Source organism: Falco punctatus (assembly GCF_963210335.1).
Source record: "Falco punctatus genome assembly, chromosome: 2".
Taxonomy (NCBI): domain Eukaryota; kingdom Metazoa; phylum Chordata; class Aves; order Falconiformes; family Falconidae; genus Falco; species Falco punctatus.
Genome location: NC_137581.1, coordinates 52,079,317 through 52,099,849, shown reverse-complemented (window position 1 = coordinate 52,099,849; position 20,533 = coordinate 52,079,317). Strand labels below are relative to the sequence as shown.

The following is a 20,533-nucleotide window of genomic DNA, read 5'->3' as shown; positions in this document are numbered from 1 at the left end:
AAAACTTGCAAACATTTAGGTATATCTCAATCATAATCGCATTTACTATTCATGGCTCAATTAAATTGATATTCAAATAGATTTGACGAGTCAATCTGATTTCCTACAGGATCCTGTCCTCAGAATAAAAGTGTCTTCTTTCGCTATACAACTGTGGGTACAGTAAATACACATATATCCTTTAGATACTTATTCTGAACAATCTTGCTTTGAAAGAAACAGGCTGTTAAAGTTGACATTACACTGTATCTTTTTATCCCTTTGGCCTGGATGTCAGTTACCTAAAATATCAGGTTATTCCTTTTATAATGTAAGTCTAATTGCGCAGATAATTGGAAGATAATTCACATGCTTGATACTAAGTACAGTGTGAACATTTGGGGGGTACAAATAACAATATGGATCAAAATTTGTGTTATTGAAATTTAGATCAGATTTATAGCTTAAAAACACAAAATTAATCTATCACTGAATGTAGGATTTTTTGTTTGTGGTTTGGGGTTTTTTTGGTTTTTTTGTTTTTGTTATTTTTTAACCTGGTACAGAACAGTGTGGATTAACATTTATTCTATTTCCTAAAATTTTTTGTCCCACATATTGGGAAGTATAATGCAAAGCAATCAAATTCCAATTTTGTCAGTAAGTTGGCTTTTATTACATTAAAATTTCCTTGTACTTGTTATCACTAGTCACATTCTCATTCCACTTTCTATTACTTTGTCTTTTCTTTAAAATAATTCAAAACTTTGTTTTGTTCTTTGATACAGATTGTTATACTGTAAATACAAATACTTCACTGAAATTGAAGGTATATAAGGGTCACACTTTGAAAATGTGTTGCCAAGACAGTGAAAGCTGGTGCTAAAGTAATTATGTGTTAGTAGAAGCAGGATAAAATGTTTGACCTGTATCAGCAAAAGGAAAGGGACATAAAGGTACATGTAAACATACGTATTTTATAAAAAATAATGTGTTCTTTTTCTAGGAGATAAGCCCCACTTCCCTCAGACACTCATTGTTCATAATGTTCCATGTTAATTTCTATTTTTTTTTCCTTATATATCAGTCTAGGCAATTGTGTAGCCATCAATATAATAATCATTGCAAGAGAAGGAAACCAGGTAAAATAAAGATTAATTGGATTTTTTTTTGCTCTCACCTTCAAAGAGGCAAAGATAGAGTTCTGATCTTTAATTCCCATTATCTTTATGCATTTTTCACTACACAGTTATTGTATTGAAAATAACATAACTAGCTATTTAGCTAGATGAGTCCTCTACCTTTTTTGTGAATGAGCAACCACATAAGAACTGTGCCGTACCAATCAACGTTTTCAGACAGATGCCAGCCTTTTACTAGCAAGATCCTCATGTAGATGGTAAGACTTAGAATTACAAACCCGCTTATAAAATCTTTACAAAACAAATTAAGTAGACCATACCCTTTACAGATTGAGAAATGAAACAGCAAAGAGGAATCGGGGGGTGGGGTGGGGGGCTCTATGTAGTTGTTTAAGTAGACTACTTGTGAAGTGTTTTAAAAAACCCAACAAACAGAGCACTTTAACAAAAGGAAAAAAATAAAACACAGAAACAAAAACACACCACCATGAAACCAACATGCCAGTTATCTGGGGCATAGCTTAAATGAAGCAGAATCTGTTGTGCCAAATTTGATTTTGTCCATGCAGACTGGGCCTACATCCAGCAGAAAGACAGGAGACAATTCCATGCAGAAAGTCTGTGAAATATTTTAAGAAGAGAGCTTCAGAATTTGTTAGTAAAAAGATAAAACACAACTCAGGATACAAAATTTGAAAGCAAGGATTGATTCTTGACCTCATAAACTTCCTTTTAATATTACGTGCAGCATTTGAAGACATGATTGCTATTGAAATTAGAGGATCTCCATCTGCAAAGTATTTAATAATGTCAGATGACAGATCTTTCACACGTGGGTTCAAGTGGAAATTTGTAAGTACCAATGTCAAAAAAAAGCTTTTAGAGATAGGGTTTCTGAAGAACCAGAGAAACTAGGAATATTGATGATCTAGTATCACACAACTGCTTGAGTCTACAAACTCTTCATCCATACATGTACTGAAGCATGTTACAGATGGTAATGGTATTACTGGGCAAAACATTTGAACAATTCGATCTTTTAAATTACAAACTCACATTGAAATGGAGAGTTTATACTGAGACAATTAAAAACAGGTCAGTATTTCCTAAATGAAAACAACTGTACTGAATGTGGACCTTTGCCTGTTGAATTGATTTTTGATGTGGTGACCAAAATAATACTGCTACTTACTCCTGTAAGTAGACTTTATCCAAAAACCTCTTAATGGAATGGCAGACAGCAAGAATCAAGTCTTGGGCGTGGATGTGTACCTCTGTGTTTTTTACTGGGTGACAGAGATAAGGTTATGTTGGCTAAAGACAAAGTCATCCTACACAATTCTACCAATCCTACAAAATCCTGTGTAGGATTACTTAGCTAACCTGTTCCAAGTTGGAGCAGTGACACATTAAGGGTAAAAGAAAATTACGTGCTTCACCTGGAATGCAGCTAATGAAATATTGGGCAATGGAGATGATATGCTGTGGCATATGAAGTTACAGGCCCCAGGTGAAATCCTTGATTGCATACATAAGTGGTGGTTATATACAATCACTCAACCACTCAAGTTCTGCCCTGCAACATGCCTATGTACAGCAAAGAACCATTGCAGCTAATTCACACTCCACCAAGCTGTTTGCTTCCTCCATGCTCATCTGAGGAGACCTCTTTTTCCCTGATACTTAAGGTGTGGGAGGCTTTGGGCAGCCCCTCATTGCAGACAGATGTGCACAGAATTGAATTGCAGGTGAGCTCTGAGATCCAGATTTAGTGCTAGTTGCTTCCTCACTACATTTTAAGGCATAATCACTCTGCAACCTGGCACCTAGACAATGAACAAAGCCTTTTCTTTATCTCCACATCCAGGTCTCGGGAGCAGGAAAAGCCTGCACAGATTTCAGAAAGAGCCCTTACAGTGTGCTGTGTAATCGTTTTCCCCAAACTTTTCATAGGCCAAAAAGGCAAGAGCTGTGAGTGTAGAAGAACAGTAAAAGAGGTAGGGGGTTTTGACAAAGCATTTTTATGAGACAGAGAAGAAGAAAAGGTTTCCTAGCATATTTTTCTTGTATAATGATCATCCAAATGATCATGATCAAGTATATGACATTTTAATATTGATTTTATTTTTTTTTAATGCTAAGGATATGTCTATAAACCAGAATATTTTCTAGAATCCTCTGAAAATCATGTATCAGTGAAAGAAAGGCTGAATTGTATACTGGACGAATGCTATAATTTGGCACCTTTCATTAGGTTACCAACTGTAATTATAACACAGCTAAAAAAAGACATGAAAATATGCCAGAACACAGACCGAAACTGGCCTCTGATTCCTTTTTGTAAAATCCAGATTGGCACATGGTGATGGAATTCTTCACTGTGGTTGTCACTGGACAGACAGTTATCAAAGTGACCGAAAATGAGTTGGTACATTGAGACAATCTCTCCCTTAAAATGTGACATCTCTCATAAATGTACTAATATTAAAATATTTGTCATCTTCACAGCACACTTTTGACTGCAGCGTCTTCCTCCAGCAATCTGTATACACATGAATGAAAACAATTAAATATGTAATACCAAGGTGAGGATGGCAACATTTTTACTTTATCCCAACTTTTGTTTCAGTCTCAGTATTTCATTCTTTTAAAATTATATTCCACAAGTATGAATGAATGATAATATTTGCCATCCTACACATCACTAAAGGCTATGTCAAATGTTCAAATCAATATTCTTCAGCAGGAAGGAAAAATGTGCTTCCTTAACATACTCAAGTAGAACAAGGGACAGTGTACTTGGAAATTATTTAACATGCTTAGTACTAGATGACTTTCATTTCATCTCTCTGATGTATATGTTTAAAACTCTCATTGGTTTTACTGTACGGGATCGATGTTCTCCAGCAGTGTTAGCTTATCACTGCAAGTCACACTCTGTTGTGAGGCCTGCCTCAAAGAAAATGTAAAATGCATTCAGAACCTTTGATATTCCAATGCAAATTCCATCATGTGTATTAAAGAATGGAAAACAAACTGCACCACACCATAATTGGTGTTTATCTCAACTGATAATCCATGTATGTTTACTTGTAAACCTGGAAATAAAGAAAAAAAGAACAGACATTAAAATGAGGAAAATGAAGTGTTATAAAATACAAAGTATATAATTTTTTGGCCCTCCTCCCAGATCTATGACACTATAAAGAAAAAAAAAAAAATACTTTACAATGACTACAAAATTTTGTTGTGCTCCCAATATCATCTTTACAAATAGTTGTGTAAAGAAGTATTATTTATTAAATTTTTAATATAATTTTATGTATTCCATAGTGTACAACATAAAAAAGAATGGAACAAATGCAGACCAAAATGTTCATACTGTAAATCAGTTGAACAACTCTGGTCAAATCAACATTTGTGGGTCAGTTATTAATTTTTATATCATATAATCCAGACTATATACTTATCATTCATTGGAATTAAATCAGAAGTGAATCTTATTACCTCAAGCTGCTTTCCATAATTGAATATGTTCAAAATTGTTAATGAATTTCATACTATATGATTATGATAGTTTTTCCTTATTTGAGTGCCTCCTTAATATTCTGAATCTTAAAGAAACTGTCAGAAAAATGATTGATTGTACTTAAATTTTTGACCTGCAAATGGTTTGGCTCATACAAAGCTAAATTGCAAAAAATTACAATATTGAACCTCGACTATACTGAAGTCATTAAGAAAATAAATCTGTAGATTCTGGATACTCTGGATATGGGAAACTTCCAGCTTTTACAGACAGTTCATCTTTTTCCTGCACTTGTATTCATTTTCTCAGTCTCCTATGTTCGAAAGACTTTTTTTAAATTATTATTTCCATATAAATTAAAAGCCCCAAAGATCTCAAAAAACACAGGAAAAAGCAAACTCAGTTTTCAAAACACTGGGGAAAGGTGGGGTGGGTGTCTGAAGCTTATGATGCTGTAGAAACATCTTGTATACCTTTGGGATTATGAACATTCCATATGGATCTTCTTATAGACATATCACTGCAACAGTGGACATCTAAAGATAAGTTTGTATATATTTGAAGCTCTGTCCTTCAGTGGTGTTTTTGAAGCATCATGCTAACAATACTGGTTTCCACAGCAACCAATAGTATTTCCCTCCTCCTCCTTTTCCTCTACCCTCTTGCCTGGCAGCACTGCCTGTAGGATTGACATATCTTTGTGTAAAAATAAACAAGTATAATTTTGCGTAATGCTGTCCAAATAATAATACTGCAGTGCTTGGATAAAATATGTATTTTAACTGCCAAATGATGGGCTTAACTTCAGGTTTTATGCTCCTTGATGTTTTTTGTGGGGTTTTTTTGGTTCTGTTATTTTTCAGATAATTTGGGGAACACTATAAAAACCAAGCAAGAAATCAAGCAAGGCATTGCGAAATGCAATTTTTGCTTGTCATAAATGACACTAAAACATCTTAAAAGGCTAATGATCAAGCTCTCTCAAAAAGAAAAAACAAACCCAAGAGTTTTTATGAATGGTAAAGTTTCATTCCTGAATCGATCACAAATTCATACTGATTTCTCTGACTATCCTTAGGTCGAAACTTAGGTTTAATCAGTTATTTTCAACCTAAGGGTTGTCAGCAAATTGCTTGTTATGACTGTTTCTTATTAATTATTCATCTAGTGTAACTGGTCATATGAGTATCATGATACTGCTGCTGTTAATGCTGATGACCAGAAGTCACTCTACCAGATGATAATGAATAAGCTCCTTATATAAATACCCATAACTATTTTTTATAAAGTAAGTAAAATTTATGCCGTTTGTGAAGAATTTATTTAATATATTAAGAGTCATCCCATAGAATTATTTAAAGGTGAACAATTGTATGTAGTGGACAGGATATGCTTTGTAAGTAATAGATTAAAATTAATATAAATAAAATATAAACAAAATGCTAAATCCATTCTTGTAACTCTATTGATATTAATACATTCTGTCCTGTGTCATAATAGAATCAAGCTAATGAGCATTCACAATCTGTTGTAAAAAAGCCATATATTAATCCTCCCAAGAAAAGGCATCTAAAATCTTATGTATTGTGGATTACTTAATAGGTTTGCATGCATATCTACCTGTTCAACAACCATTCATAACAAACAATATTTAATTATACTGTCAATATCAAGCATTTGGCAGTAATGACTTGGCCAGCAATTCTTTAAATTGAAAAAAAAGTTTTAAAACCACCAATTAAACAACAACAAAACAAAAACAAAATAAACCCCAAATATATGCATCCATTAGTTTGATTTTTCCTTTTCCAAATATTTGGGTAAAATGTGGTCTCATATTGAGATTTTCCTCTGCAACTATAAAATCAAAAATGTAGGAAAGTGGGAAGGGAAGAGGTTCTTACATTAAAACCTGTTCCCAGAAACTGAAGAGTTAGGAAAAAAAGAATAGTTATTGTATGACTAATAATTAAATGAATTCAAAGAAATGGCAACGCTGACTGAAAAGCAGGATTCTTCATTGCTTTATGTTTTTCTGTTACTTCTCACACCTTCATTAATCCTCTAACTGTTTTGTTGTATAAAAATACCTGGTAGTTTACAATCAGGTCGACCTTATATTTGCACACCTTGCTTACAAAAAAATAGATTTTTTTTCTTTGCTTCTCTATAGGTCTGTTATTAATGCACATTTTCACAAATTTCTGCATTAGTAACAGATTTTCAGATTTCCAAGTTTTATGCTGGAAAACTGGAAAAGATTTTTATTATGCTCCTTTTTTATTTGTAACAGTAAACTTTTGAGTGGTGTAAGTGAAGGAACTTTTGTCAGACATCATGCAATCATTTGGTTAACTGATTCCTAGCTTATTGCATATGTGGTGTGTCATGTTCTGTTAAAGATTATGTGTTTGAGTGTTTATAAAAGTAATTTAGTTTTGCTGTCCTGACTGCTCCACATGGCGACAACTGGGACCCCCTTCAGATCCCTCATTCCCTGGAGAAGTGAGTGCTCAGGCTGGGAAAGCTTCTCAGTGGATGGAGAAGGAATATGAGAGACACAGCAAGACTGCAAATTCACAGTATCTTGTGGAAAGCAGAGTGCCTGCATGCACCAGGGAGAAAATCTAAACCTGAGCCAAATCTCAGAGACCATGAAAAGAAAGCTTCTTTCTTAGGAACAAAGATGAGACTACATGGAGTTTTTCAACTTAGGGAGATACTAAAAACTTCTGGATTAGAAAGCAAGATGAGAGAAGTAGCCCACAGTACATGGGAAATAGTGTCTGAAAGATATAATTTTATTATAATAACTCACACAGAAAATCTGAGTTGCTGTGTTTGAAGAACAGCTTTCCCTAGTTTGTTATTCTGTGCTCTAAAAACTGGAATGGTACCTTTTGGTGTTTTGGGGACTCCTTGCTTTAATGAAAAGCTAAAGGAAGTTCCACTTTAGTGTATTTTAATTCCACCACAGCATCCTACTGTAAGAAATAGACACCAACATAGACTGTCAATACTGTCAATTCCTGTGCTTGCCTAGATCCGAGGCTATGTGGAAAAGGGAACATGGAACTCACTCCCACATCACTAGACATAATTGGTTATAAGCAAAGCTGCACGAAAAAGCTAATGTTTGTGAAAGAATAGTACATCATTCAAGCTCTGGTCTTACAGCTGTGATGCATCAGGGTTTTTCAAATCTTCAAAATTTCTTATTAAATATTTCAGACTTATTTTAATTTTACACTGCTTTAAAGCAGTAACACTTTTCAGATCAATCCATGTTTTTAATCCAAGAAAGCTTTATTCAGAGGGACAAGAAATTTTGTGATAGCATTAACTGCTGTCTCTTGCACGTGCTTAATATGAAGGTTGGCTTTGGCAACACACAAGGACTATATTCAGCTACAGCATTCTGACATTCGTATTTATTATGAAGCTAGTATAACTCTCCACTCTTTCAAAATGAACTGTGCTATGGTTAGTAGTCATGAATGAACTGAACTACCTGTAGCTTATTGCTTGAGCATTAGGGAAAAGAGGTAACACCCTTTCTTTGCTGTCACAGCACCTCTCTGAGCCACTTGGCAGGTTGGGACTAGGTCTGTGACATAAGTAGCTTTGTTCAAATGATTCGTCCAAAATAATTAATACTTTCGTAGCTGCATGTCAATGTATTGAAAGATCAGAGCCACAGACATCAGCCATAAATTCTGCATTTGGTTTAAAACTTTGGCTTGTTAGTCATATTATGCAACTGAAACAAATGCATAGAAATTTATGTACCTGCAAGGCATGAATAACCAAATTATTGTCTTTTCCCAATATAAGCAGGGATAATTTTATGCCATATTATAATTTCTCTCCCTAAGATAAGTATCTGATTGTTTATAGATCTATATGTTTCCTTGCTTTTTGAAGAAGCAAAGGAAAACACAATAAAATGAGCCCATGTAAACAGTAAAAGAATAATGTGTTATGCATTAGAAGAGGTAATCTCAAATGTTGATAATAGTCTTAATACACAGCAATGTTTTTAAGAGCTTTTTTCAGATGGCGAAAAATGTTGACAGTAACATCTAACAATAATGCAAAATGTACACATGTAAGATTCTGTTGACTGTAAATTACAAAATACTGTTTATATTTAATAGTCAAGCTACTCTCAAAGTATTGAAATGGCTTTGAATTACCTTGTTAACTTGGAAGATACCTATGTTTCAAGATTTTCAACTCAATTTATGTGCGGTATTCCCTCATATTTCAAATCTGATTTTGGGTTTTTTTTTTTTGTATTAATGAGATTAAACCAACTAGATTATTTTGTTTCTTATCCAAATTGTTGCTGACTGCTTTCATGTCACTTCACTTATAGATAAAAAAAAAAAAAAAAAAAGGCAAGTGCATCAACAGCTATTCCACTTGATGAATCAGCCAGCAGGACTTGCCTTTAGACAGACAGATGGTACCTTGCCCTAGAGAGAGACTGTTCCACCTTCACAAATAAGCTTCCATTAGTCTTGAACTAGACTACTTCTCAGTATACTTGTTTTGGAGGAAAATATCATATTGACCATCTTACAGGGACTGAATCAAGAATATGCTAATTAAAATATTAATAGTATTTTTAGTTTCTTTGCATTTAAAACATACTTTTTTTTTCATCTTCAGCCCAGTTCTAATCCTGGTGATGACTTCTAGGGCCTTATATAGGTAGTTCAAATGCTTCAAAGCAGTGACGCAGAGGGCAGCATTGTTCTGTTTGAACACTAAAGCATGTGTAGAAAAAACAAGATTTTTTCAAAGTCTACCTTAGAAGTGATTGTATGTTTTGTTCGTTCTGCATAAGAATAATGTTGGTATGCTGTGGCCAGGTTTTTTCCCCACAGATGAAAGGGACAGGGAGAAATTGGAGGGGTTCAGCACAAGTTATACAAAGACAGTCAGAAGCCTAAAGAAATATATCCTACAGAAAGAAGTTGAGGGACTCAGGTTTGTTCAAACTGGTGAAAAAGAAGCTAAGGGGTGGTCTAGCAATGACCTATGGTTAATTGAAGAGCAGTTGCCAAAATGACAGAGCCAAACTCTTGTCATTAGTGTAGGTGATACACCAGGGTAGAACAGACTTATGTCTTTGGAGAATCAGATTAGTTATTAACAAAAGCATTTTTCCTAAGCAGTGTAGCACCAGAGCAAGCAGCCCAGAGAGGTTTTGGAACCTCCATTTGTGGAGTTTTTCAAGATCCATCTAGAAAAATGCATAGCTGCCCTGATGTGGTGTTGATGGTAATCTCACACTGGGAGACTGCACTACATGACCTCCAGAGATTCTTTCCAATATTTCTATGACTCTGTGATGAGATCTATGCTAATAATGGCATTATTAAAAACAATAATACTCTTCAGATAAATAAGGTTTTTATATGTTTTCAAAACCGGCAATATTATTTACTGCCATTGTGCATGAGGAAACTGGTGAAACCCATTGCCTTTACTGTCAGCTGATTCCTGTTTTTTACATACAGCTTTATTTTAGGCACATATGCTTCTTTTGCCAAGCTCTTCCCATGGTAATGTCACTACTTGCTATTAAAAAATAAATGTTAATTAGGATTTCCATTTACTTTATCTATAAAAGCTGGTATCATTCCAAGGAAGTACGTAATTTAGAAGTGTTAATTGTTTTATTCTACATTAAATGCTAATTAAACATTATTTTTTATATTATTGTTATATGATAAATAACTTCAAATTAGAATGTCACATCTTAAAAACAAAAGAGTTACAGTCATTCCATACCTTTGAGGATCTGGTCATAATCTGTAATTCTCTGTCCTTGAATAAATTAGTTCTGAATATTTTTAGATCAATTGTATATTTTACCTGTGTAGTATAAGATAACAAGAAATATTAATCTAGTGTAATAATAAATATTTTGGGGTCTTGAAAACTTGAAGATCATTTATTTTCATTTTGTTTGGAATATTACGATTCTTCTCCACCTGAAAAATGTGGAAATATTAATTTATTTCAAGATCTAGATTGCTTAAGGTAAATACTAAAATAAACACCATACTACATAAAATTAGAATATTCATATGACCAGGAAAGGCTCAAGTATCTAAATTAGACAGTCTTTCTAGATATCCAGCAGAATTTGTTATCCATGTTAAAAAGTAAACCAAGAAGGCTTCACATTAGCATGATATCTATCTGAATATAACTATTATGGATACATCTGAAATTCTGCCTGTTTTTCTTCATTGGCTTGCCTCTGTTATTTATAATTAAATTAAATGAGAGGAATTGTATCTTCTACCTGTAAGTCCTTTCTTACAATACCATTTGCTCAACTCCACGGGAACTATTATGTCACTGCTATATTCCTTTTCTAAAAAGGAATGACTAGAATAGAACCCAGGGTAGGCTTATATTCACTAATATGCTGACATTTATCTTAATATGTTTGTGTCTAGTCTTGTTTGTGCAAACAATACTGTTCTTATCTGTTAATATCTCTGATTCTCTTTCTGCTTATAAATATGTCCATTTCATCTCTTATAAAGTTTCCTTTGTAGAATTTTCACTTGCCTTGATTTTTTCCTAACACATGCTTTCTTGTGATCAAAGCTTGTTTGTTTGCTTGCTTCATTGTTTTGTTTGCAAGGAAAAAGTCTTACCAGCTTTGAGAAATGATAAGTCAGCAATTGCTTAGTGCTATGTGGTGAATAAAGTACTGAAGGCAACTGAATATGTCACTCTGACCTAAAGTGCATTAAAAAAAAGAAAGAAAATAAAAGAAAGATAAAAAACTAAATATGAATGAGCCTTATAAATAATTTACTTTGAATCGGAGGATCATAATTAGAACCCATCTTCAATTACAAAATACTGTTTATTGTAATATCCTGAATCATAGTTACCTATCACCTGTATGATTCTAGCACCTTTAGATGCAGAGTTTAAAAAAACCCAAACATACAAAGTGTTCATATACATGCAGTTTGCATATGAGAGTTTGCATTTAATCTGTATATGTTTGTGTATATTTGTATATGAGACTATTCCATGGTTTGGTTGCAGTATATATTAGCTAATCTGGTGTTTTAGAAATAAAATAGTTCATTAATAAAACAAATATGTTGTATTTCTAGGAAGTCATGAGGTACTGTAAACTGCATTGGATATCTGGACAGTAAAAGAGATTGATGGATACATTAGAAGCAAATACAACACTAGAACCAAATGACTGGAAATCCACTGCTTATCTCTCATCTCCCCAACCCTCTCCAAGGAATGTGTCAGTGTTATTTCAGCACATACCATGCTATTTCTTGTGAGGAAGAATATATAATGATGCAGAGTTGTATATGTTGTGTACTTCCCAATGCATCGATGGATGTAGGCAGAAAAATAACTTTCACATAAATTCGTAATTTAATCTCAAAACAACCATCTAAAAAAATAAATATTCAATTTTCTAACAGACATAATTACAGAATACAATGGAGGAAACTGATGATGAAATGAAAAGTATATCTAATTCAAAGTACAACAACCGCTAGAGAATATGCTAATCTTTCAAAAGAAAGGTTAACAAATGCGGCAGTGTTAAACATCACCAGTGAGCACACTCTAAAACAAAATGAATGCACACCTTTAAAGGCAAGAAATTGTAAAATCTGATTCACTATTGCTGCAATGCCTGTACATATATATTTACTTTGATAAAGTAAAGCTGGTATAAGTCTGAAATAATGTATAGCTGGAGCATGCATGATATTTATATGAACCTGCGTGCTCAGATGCATGAAAGACTTCAAGAGTTCAAACTATTTCATGTACTAAAGAAAATGTTAGGAAGTGATTTAATTGAGAGAATTCTAGTATCTTCAAGGGGAAATTATATTTGATACTAAAAGGCTTCTTAATCTAGCAGACAAAAGTGTAACTAAATCCAGTGGCTGCAAGCAGTTTAGAAACAACCCCAAGCTAAGGTACATGTTTTTAAACATTTTGGATAAATAGCAAGTATAGTAATTTAATGGAAATGTGGAGAGTCAGCATTATTAGTTTTTTAAAAAAATCTGGATCAGAAACCCCCATCAGAGCTACATTCTTAATCAACCAAGGCTTTTAAGGACTGATGTAAGAATCAGAATAACTAATACTAGATCACCTGGGAGCAGAAGTTATACCCAGATGGGACAAAGAACATAATATAGTTTTTACCTGTTCTTCAGATTGCACTGTAGCCACATGCATTTGTGTGTTGGGTAGATGTTTATGAATAGTTTCCGAGGTAGTTGCCCTTCAGTTTCTGAGATCAGTTACACCCTGTGCAGAAAATTTTCTCTAATCACTATGGGTGTAATTTGTATCTTAGCAATTCCTAGGCACTTGCTCAATTCTACCTTTTCTGTAAGCTGAAATAAAATTCTTGCTGCTTTAATAGCCCTGATATCAGTGGAATTGTTTCAAAAGCCACATCTATTTCAGAACGTATTTTGCCTTTAGAAAAATGGTCCAGGCATACTTATATGTCTATCTCTGTTAAGATGTACATTACACCACCATTGTGTTTGCAAAACTGTGGCAAAACCAGTAAGTCTGCCTGCCATCACACATCCACCTCTGCCACAATCACCTTGTTTCTTTTAAAGCGCGTTTTAGCAGCCTTCTGTAAACTATAAGCATCCTGGTTTGTAAACAAGATTGCCACTTGGCTTCTGTTCAGATTGGCAATCCACCTTTCAGCAGTTTCAGAAAGACGATTTATTCCCAAAACTTTTGATGTCTCTAGGAGCACAATGAATCTCTTTCAGCAAAAGTGATGGCATAGACATGCCTACCAAAATGGTGCTGCTACACTCATGTGCAAAATGAAACACTGGAAAATCTGTTTAATACAGAGACACTTTTTTAACAGGGTGTGAAGGGAGTTGTCTACCAGTCAACCATCTCCAAGCTTCCTCCTTTTTTCTTTTGAATGTTGCTGTCACTTCTGTGCCCATTCTCCTTTCTTCAGCTACTGCAGGCACAGATGCAAACAAGTCACAGCACATTTCTATCATCTCCTTTCCCAAGCAGTCAACTGAAACGTTTTGAAACATTATGTAAGGTTATTGACCTAAGGATAACACATACAGCACCACCCTGCACTCCATAATTGTCTTACAGGTAGTTGCAACCCACCCAAAACCATGGACAAAGGCAGCTCTCCCATACCATCCACCCTCTCTGTGTGACACCTTAAAATCCAGTTTGTGGTTCATGAGCCCATTGGACAGTTCTACTGGTCCATGCAGTGCTTTTAGAAACTCGGTGTCTTTTTCTTATTGACCCCATCCATGCACATGCCCTTCTGAAGCTGAAATTTTGTTCTGATTTTCCATTTTTGCAGTGTTGCCTGTGTCTTGCAGCACTGTGCAAAGCCCAGAGTCTGTCCCAGTAATATCACATAGCCATCTTGTTGGGCTGGACCCAAACTCTGGAGTCTCTACCTCCAGCTCACAGGATTGATCTCTTTCCATGTAACAATGGTTGTGCCAGGAGCCTCTTTGTGGGCTTCCTAGGGGGTGCCAAAGGAAGTAGGCAGCCACTCAGAGGAAGATCTAAGAATACATGGGTATGACAGTGTCAAAAATGGTCTTCAGACAATCACAAAGCAGAATAACGACACATCAGGGATGATGCTTTCAGAAGAGGCAACCTGCCTGTACATACTGGGAGGACACTGCCTTTTCTGATGTGCTTTTCAGTAGGGGCGGCTTGGCAATAACTCAGCATTATGAAAACACATGGGACATGGCGTTGTCAGAAAAGGAATCTCCCTGGCATAAAATTGTATCTGAAACAACATGGTGGACACCGAGCCTGTAGTAGGAGGGGACTCCAGCTCTGCTATCCTTTGGCTATCCTACCTTCCATAAAATAGTGGCTGAAACAAAATGGCGGTCCCATGTTCCTGTAGGGGAAGGGACTTCCTGCTCTCATGTACATCTGGTTAAAGTGGAAATGATGGATGGTTCTGTCAGTCAAAACGGAACATGTGACCAGAATGGTACATATGCCTGTCTTCAGAAGTGGGGAGAACTGCTGGAAGTTGAGAGTGGAATACCTGCTACTTCTTACTTTGAGTAAAAGTTGCACCTATACTGTTATCAAGGACAATCTCAAGCAGAGTACACTATGTCACAGAATCATAGAATCATAGAATCATTTAGGTTAGAAAAGAAATCTGAGATTATAAAGTCCAACCGTTAACCCAGGACTGCCCAGTCCATCACTAAACCACGTCACAAAGCACTGCATCTACACTTATTTAAAACACCTCCAGGGATGGTGATTCTACCACCTCCCTGGGCAGCCTGTTCCAATGCTTGACCACCCTTTCAGTGGAAAGATTTTTCCTAATAGCCTATCTAAACCTCCGCTGGCATAACTTGAGACTGTTTCCTCTTGTCTATCTAGAAGAGACCTACCCCCACCTGCCTACAACCTCCTTTCAGGTAGTTGTAGACAGTGATAAGATCCCTTCTGAGTCTCCTCCAGACTAAACAACTCCATTTCCCTCAGCTGCTCCTCCTAAGACTTGTTTTCTTAGACCCTTCGCCAGCTTCATTACCCTTCTCTGGACACACTCCAGAACTTCAACATCTCTCTTGAAGTGAGGGGCCAAAACCTGAACATGGTATTCAAGGTGCAGCCTCTCCAGTGCCAAGCCCAGGGGGACAATCACTTCCCTTGTCTTGCTGACCACACTGTTTCTGGTACAAGCCAGGATGATACTGGTCTTCTTGGGCACCTGGCACACTGCTGGCTCATGTTCAGCTGGCTGTCAACCAGTTCCCCCAGATCTTTTTCTGCCAGGCAACTTTCCAGCCACTCTTCCCCAAGCCTGTAGCATTGCATGTGGTTGTTGTGACCCAAGTGCAGGACCCGGCATTAGCCTTGTTGAACCTCATACAATTGGCCTCAGCCCATCAGTTCAACCTGTCCAAATCCCTCTGTAGGGTCTTCCTACCTTCAAGAAGATCAACACTCCCACTCAGCTTGGTCTTGTCTGCAAACTTACTGAGGGTGCACTCGATCCCCTCATCCAGATCATCCAGATATCAATACAGATATTAAACAGAGCTGGCCCCAATACTGAGCCCTGAGGAACACCACCTGTGACCAGCCACCAGTCAGATGTAACTCCATTTACTACTGCTCTTTGGGCTTTTCCATCCAACCCAGCATAGAGTACACTCATCCAAGCCATGAGCATCCAATTTCTCCAGGAAAATGCTGTGGAAGATGGTGTCAGTGTCCTATTGCATTGTTTGCTATTCCTTGTCATAATGGAGAAGTTTTCATTCTCATTCATGTATGGATATAACCCTTTTATTTTGGAAAAGGTTTAATTGCTACTTTTCCCTTCTTTTTTAAAAACTATTCCAGCAATGGAAAGTATTTTTATGCTGGGTTAGAGGCTGTTATAAATATTTTGCTGTCCTTAGGACCATCACAACCAGGGAAATGGTAAGATGCTTGTATTTTCTACAAGTCTTGCCTGCCAGCAGAGCAGTACACCACTGGTACTAAACACCCCAAGTGAGTCGCTGAGCTGACCTGTGTGTCATTCTTGTGAGTCACTGACAACCCCAGTTTTTATCAAGGTCTCTATGGTTGCTATCTATGCAGCTGGGAGTAGATGGGGCAGATATATTTGCCTTTCCAAGACTGAGCATAAGGGTTTACTCTTCCAAGACTGAGATTTACCAGATTCTCTTCTGAGGATCATGTTTGCTTTCAGGATCCTACACAGTGTCTGTGAGAGCAGAAGGGAAGAGACAGCAGAAGACTGAGAATGGGAAATTCACACAGAGCCATGGCCATCAGCAACAGCTGCCCACAGCAGCTTATTCACTTGGCCAGTACCTAGCAAGTCAGATTTCTGCCATTTCTAGTCCAAAATTGTATAATGGGGCAGGGCAGATCTCTCTCAGGGGCTGGTTAGAGCAAGCTGGAGCTCATTGGGGCTGGTTCCTCTATCCCACTGCTCATGTGACTCTTGCTGCCTAAGGGGAGCTGCCAATGGCTGCTGGCCAGCTGGGAACAACAACCTGACAGATTCAGGGCAGGGGGAATGACAGCCCTTTGTGTCACAGGGTGAGGGGCGCACCTGTCACATCCCGCATGGGGCCCCCAGAAGGAGCCTTCAGGGAAGAAGACAAACATAACTACAGAGTCCCAAGAGGGGCCCTGGGTCCGAGGGGGCTGCACCCACTGTGAGCTCCCTGCTTTTCCTGGCAGGGACTGCAAAGCACCAACTTTGTTGCTGAGGGGGACCAGTTCCATCAGCTTGGGGACCCCAGGAACATAGGAAGACACATGTCACACCAGGGAAGAAGTCTTGGTGTTAGTCACTTTTGTTGCGTCACCCTTCCAAGGGTATTATCAATAAAGCTTTTTATTATTAATTTAAAAATTAAATTAGGCAAAAATAAATTTCTGAATCCACAGTTTTGTTTGTTCCCTTTTGACCGTAATAAGATTTTAACAGTAAACCTGTGAACTGGGAAGGTCCAAAGTATGAAAAATTAAACAGTAACATAATTATACAAAATTCCCAATCAACTCACGCTGTTCAAAAAGAAAATTGTCTATGTTTTACTTTTAAAGCAATAGCCCATAAATATATGCCTCTCTTGATACTGGACTCTGTCCTCTGCTCCAGCTCACTGCATAAGCTTTCACACAAAGCTCTAGCCTATGTCACAGTTGCACTTGGCTCCTTAACCAAACTAAGGGTAGTTTGGTTCTGGCTCCAAAGGAGGTAAAGGCCTGAGCCATAGCCAGGCCAAGAACTCTTCTAGTTCCAATCTGTTATCTGAAAACCCACAAAGAAGAGTGACACAGTAAGCATTGATGCAGGTGAGCTTGTAACACTGAACGTGCAAATAACGTATGAATAGCAGGTGGCTTTTCCAAGACTCATTTATCAAGTAACAGAGAAAGTTGTGGATACAAGAAGTCTCATGCATAGCTTTCCCATCACATGTAATTTGACTACAAGATAACCACTTTATTCCATAAATATGACAGCCTAAATGAGCCTTCTTTGATCTGTCCTGGCTAAACAGCCTGACTGCATGGTGTTTGTCTCCCCTTGATCTGAGACATCTGTCAAGGTAGCTCCTTGAGGCAGAAAGACCTTTGCCAACAGCAGATCTTTGGTAAGCAACCAATATTGTGCATAACCTTTTAGTATGGTAACTTTGATTTGTGTCTTGGTAACTTTGATTTGTGTCTGAGTTTGAATCATTAACTGATTGTGCAATACAGTAACAGAGGGAACCTTGCCATTGAACTTTGTTCAGTCACACTTTTACAACATCATATTAAAACCACTTTTACTATACCTTTGGCAGTAGTCTTTTCACCTAAATCACTCATTCATGACAGCCTATTGAAAATGAAGACCAAAGCTCAACAGTAGTTGTGCATAACCTCTCATGATCCCAGATGCCTTTTCTTTCCTTGCTTTATCCATGATTATACATGCCTCGTTGAGTTTTCTCTTCCAACACCATCACTTTTGTCTTCTGTAATGGGTTTTATGACAGATACTTCATTTTCTGGACATACATACAAAATTATTAGTTCCACATTTACTAGCAAGGAAATGTTCTGCTTTAAACTGTAATTCAGAGAACATAATCATTAGCTCCTTTTTCTTTGATGAGATTGTTTTTGCTGTTCTTTCTTACCAGTGAAAGAAGTTTTCTTGTTGGTAGCGTAAATCATGCTTGTTAACTTCCTGGGACAGAGCTGAGCTTTGCTGGAGGGCAGAAGGAATAGCTTAGTTCTCCTCAGAACAGCTCCTACAGACAGTTCTCAACTGCAAACTGAGATACTGATTTTTACAATTACAGGTCATTAAACCCACCTTTTCTCCTGACCTCAGATCTCTTGAGCAGTGTGTACCAAAGCTGTCACTGCACCTTGTGCTGTGAAAACAGTTAAATGCACTATTGTAACTTGTAATGGGTCAGTGAAAAAACATTGCTATTGCAGAGAAATACCTAGAGACAGATGTTTCACTGTACTGATCAGAAGCTCAATTTTATACACTCTTAGGTGTGAAGGCAAGACTATTTGATATGTGATAAGTCCTCTGGTCGGAAAAATGTGAAGAAGATGCAATTTTGAGAGAAGGAAGTTAATAGAGACCAAGAGTTGTTGAGAAGGTTCATAGGGACCAAGCTTTATTTTTGTATCAGAAACAGGCAAATCTGTTTGAGTCAAATCCGATGTGCTTTATGCCAGATTTTGCTTTGTCAACATCACCGCCATTTGGTTTGACTCTGATAAGTGTCAGAGAATTGGGTGGGAGAATATAAAATTTAAGGAGGCATAAAAAAAGAAACACACACCAGAACCAGATGCAGTGAGAGGGGAAATTCATATAACCAAGGAGGGCCATGTAAAAAAGACTGTAGCTATAGTCTCTGATATTTGATTATTTTCTCCCATAATGATATGTGTTTCACTTTCTTTTCGAGAACAGATGATTTGCCCTCAACACATACAGGAACAACACACAGAGAAATATTCTGGTTTTGTACAGAATTCCTGTTGTATTCAAAGCATTACATCTGCACTTTAATTTAGTATGTAAACCAACACCTCATAGTTTGATTAGGATATCTGAGCTGCCCAGGAGTGTCAATTCATTTCAATTGCATTCCTGTATGTCTGTCAAAGTTCAGTAGTTCAGGCCTCGAACATTTTTCTAGTCTATACATCATCCCTCTATTTTAGAACATGGTTCCCTGCACAGAGGATCCTCCTCTGTCCTCCAGCCCCACATCTCTTCTAGGGTCCATTTGAGATCAAAGTACATATCGCATGGGGAAGAGTTTGTTGTCCCTGCTGACTGAATCTATGGTGTTAAATTACACATAGCCACGTACTTCTTAGGGATCAGTCCAGACCAAACGGCACAAATGGGATTGCACTCACATACATGAAGGCTAGCTATTTCTACAGCAAAATTTGCTTTGACTGAGCTCATTGGAATGGTCTAAACCAGCAAGTGCATGAATTAAGTTAAGCATCACAAGTGATCTAGAGATGATCTGTGCTCAAGTTCACAACCTTGCCCCATATTGCAACAGTCTCAAGGCATCTAATTCACAACCAGCTTCCTGTATGAGCTAAGGATCCACTCACAGTGTCACACTTTTCTTGACCAGGATAAAGTAAACATACAGAGAATGCTGTAGCCCTGGCAGAGAAAGATCTGAGACTAGCAAGTGCCCAGTTAGGAAAACACATTCTTAAATGTAGGAGGGGTTGGTGGGGTGGGTAGTGAATGTGTGTTCACAAAGCAGAACAGCAACATCAGGAAGAACTGAAAAATGGGCCAGCAAGGCTCATAGGCTTGCCAAGAGAAGCCCAAGAGCAACACCTGAATGCAAGATAATGGGAATGAATGTTTGCCTGAGGACTTACTCCATGGAATAATTGTGCATAATAGCACAGTAGCTTCATACCTGTTCAGCACTTCATAACTGGAAAGATAATTTTGTGCTCTGGTAATTAACCCTTTGCTGTGGAACCATAGCACTGCTGCACAAAGTTCTATGCTCAGTGGTGATAGAGAAGACAGGACTACAGTGAATTAGTATAGTGGAATTATAAATATCTGCACTTTTCTCAGAGAATCTCCCCTTCAATGTGGAATCAAAGTGATGAGCACCAAGCAGGTTGCTGGCAAATGTTCAACATTTTTACTGTGCATTTGTACCTGGTTAAGAATTTATTAACTAATCAAAAAAAGTTTTAGATTACATACTAAAAAGGCTATCACTGCAAATAAGATTGGTGT

At 37.0% G+C, this 20,533-nt stretch overlaps 1 long non-coding RNA gene across 1 annotated transcript in view; it reads left to right on the top strand.

Moving 5' to 3' along the window:
* The window catches only part of LOC308059677, a 214,256-nt gene extending 197,291 nt beyond the window's left edge, over nucleotides 1–16,965 (top strand). The window contains exon 3 of the long non-coding RNA XR_013926364.1: nucleotides 15,605–16,965. This is a non-coding gene — a long non-coding RNA (uncharacterized lncRNA). The remainder of the gene's footprint in view (nucleotides 1–15,604) is intronic.
* The last annotated feature ends 3,568 nt before the right edge of the window (nucleotides 16,966–20,533 follow it).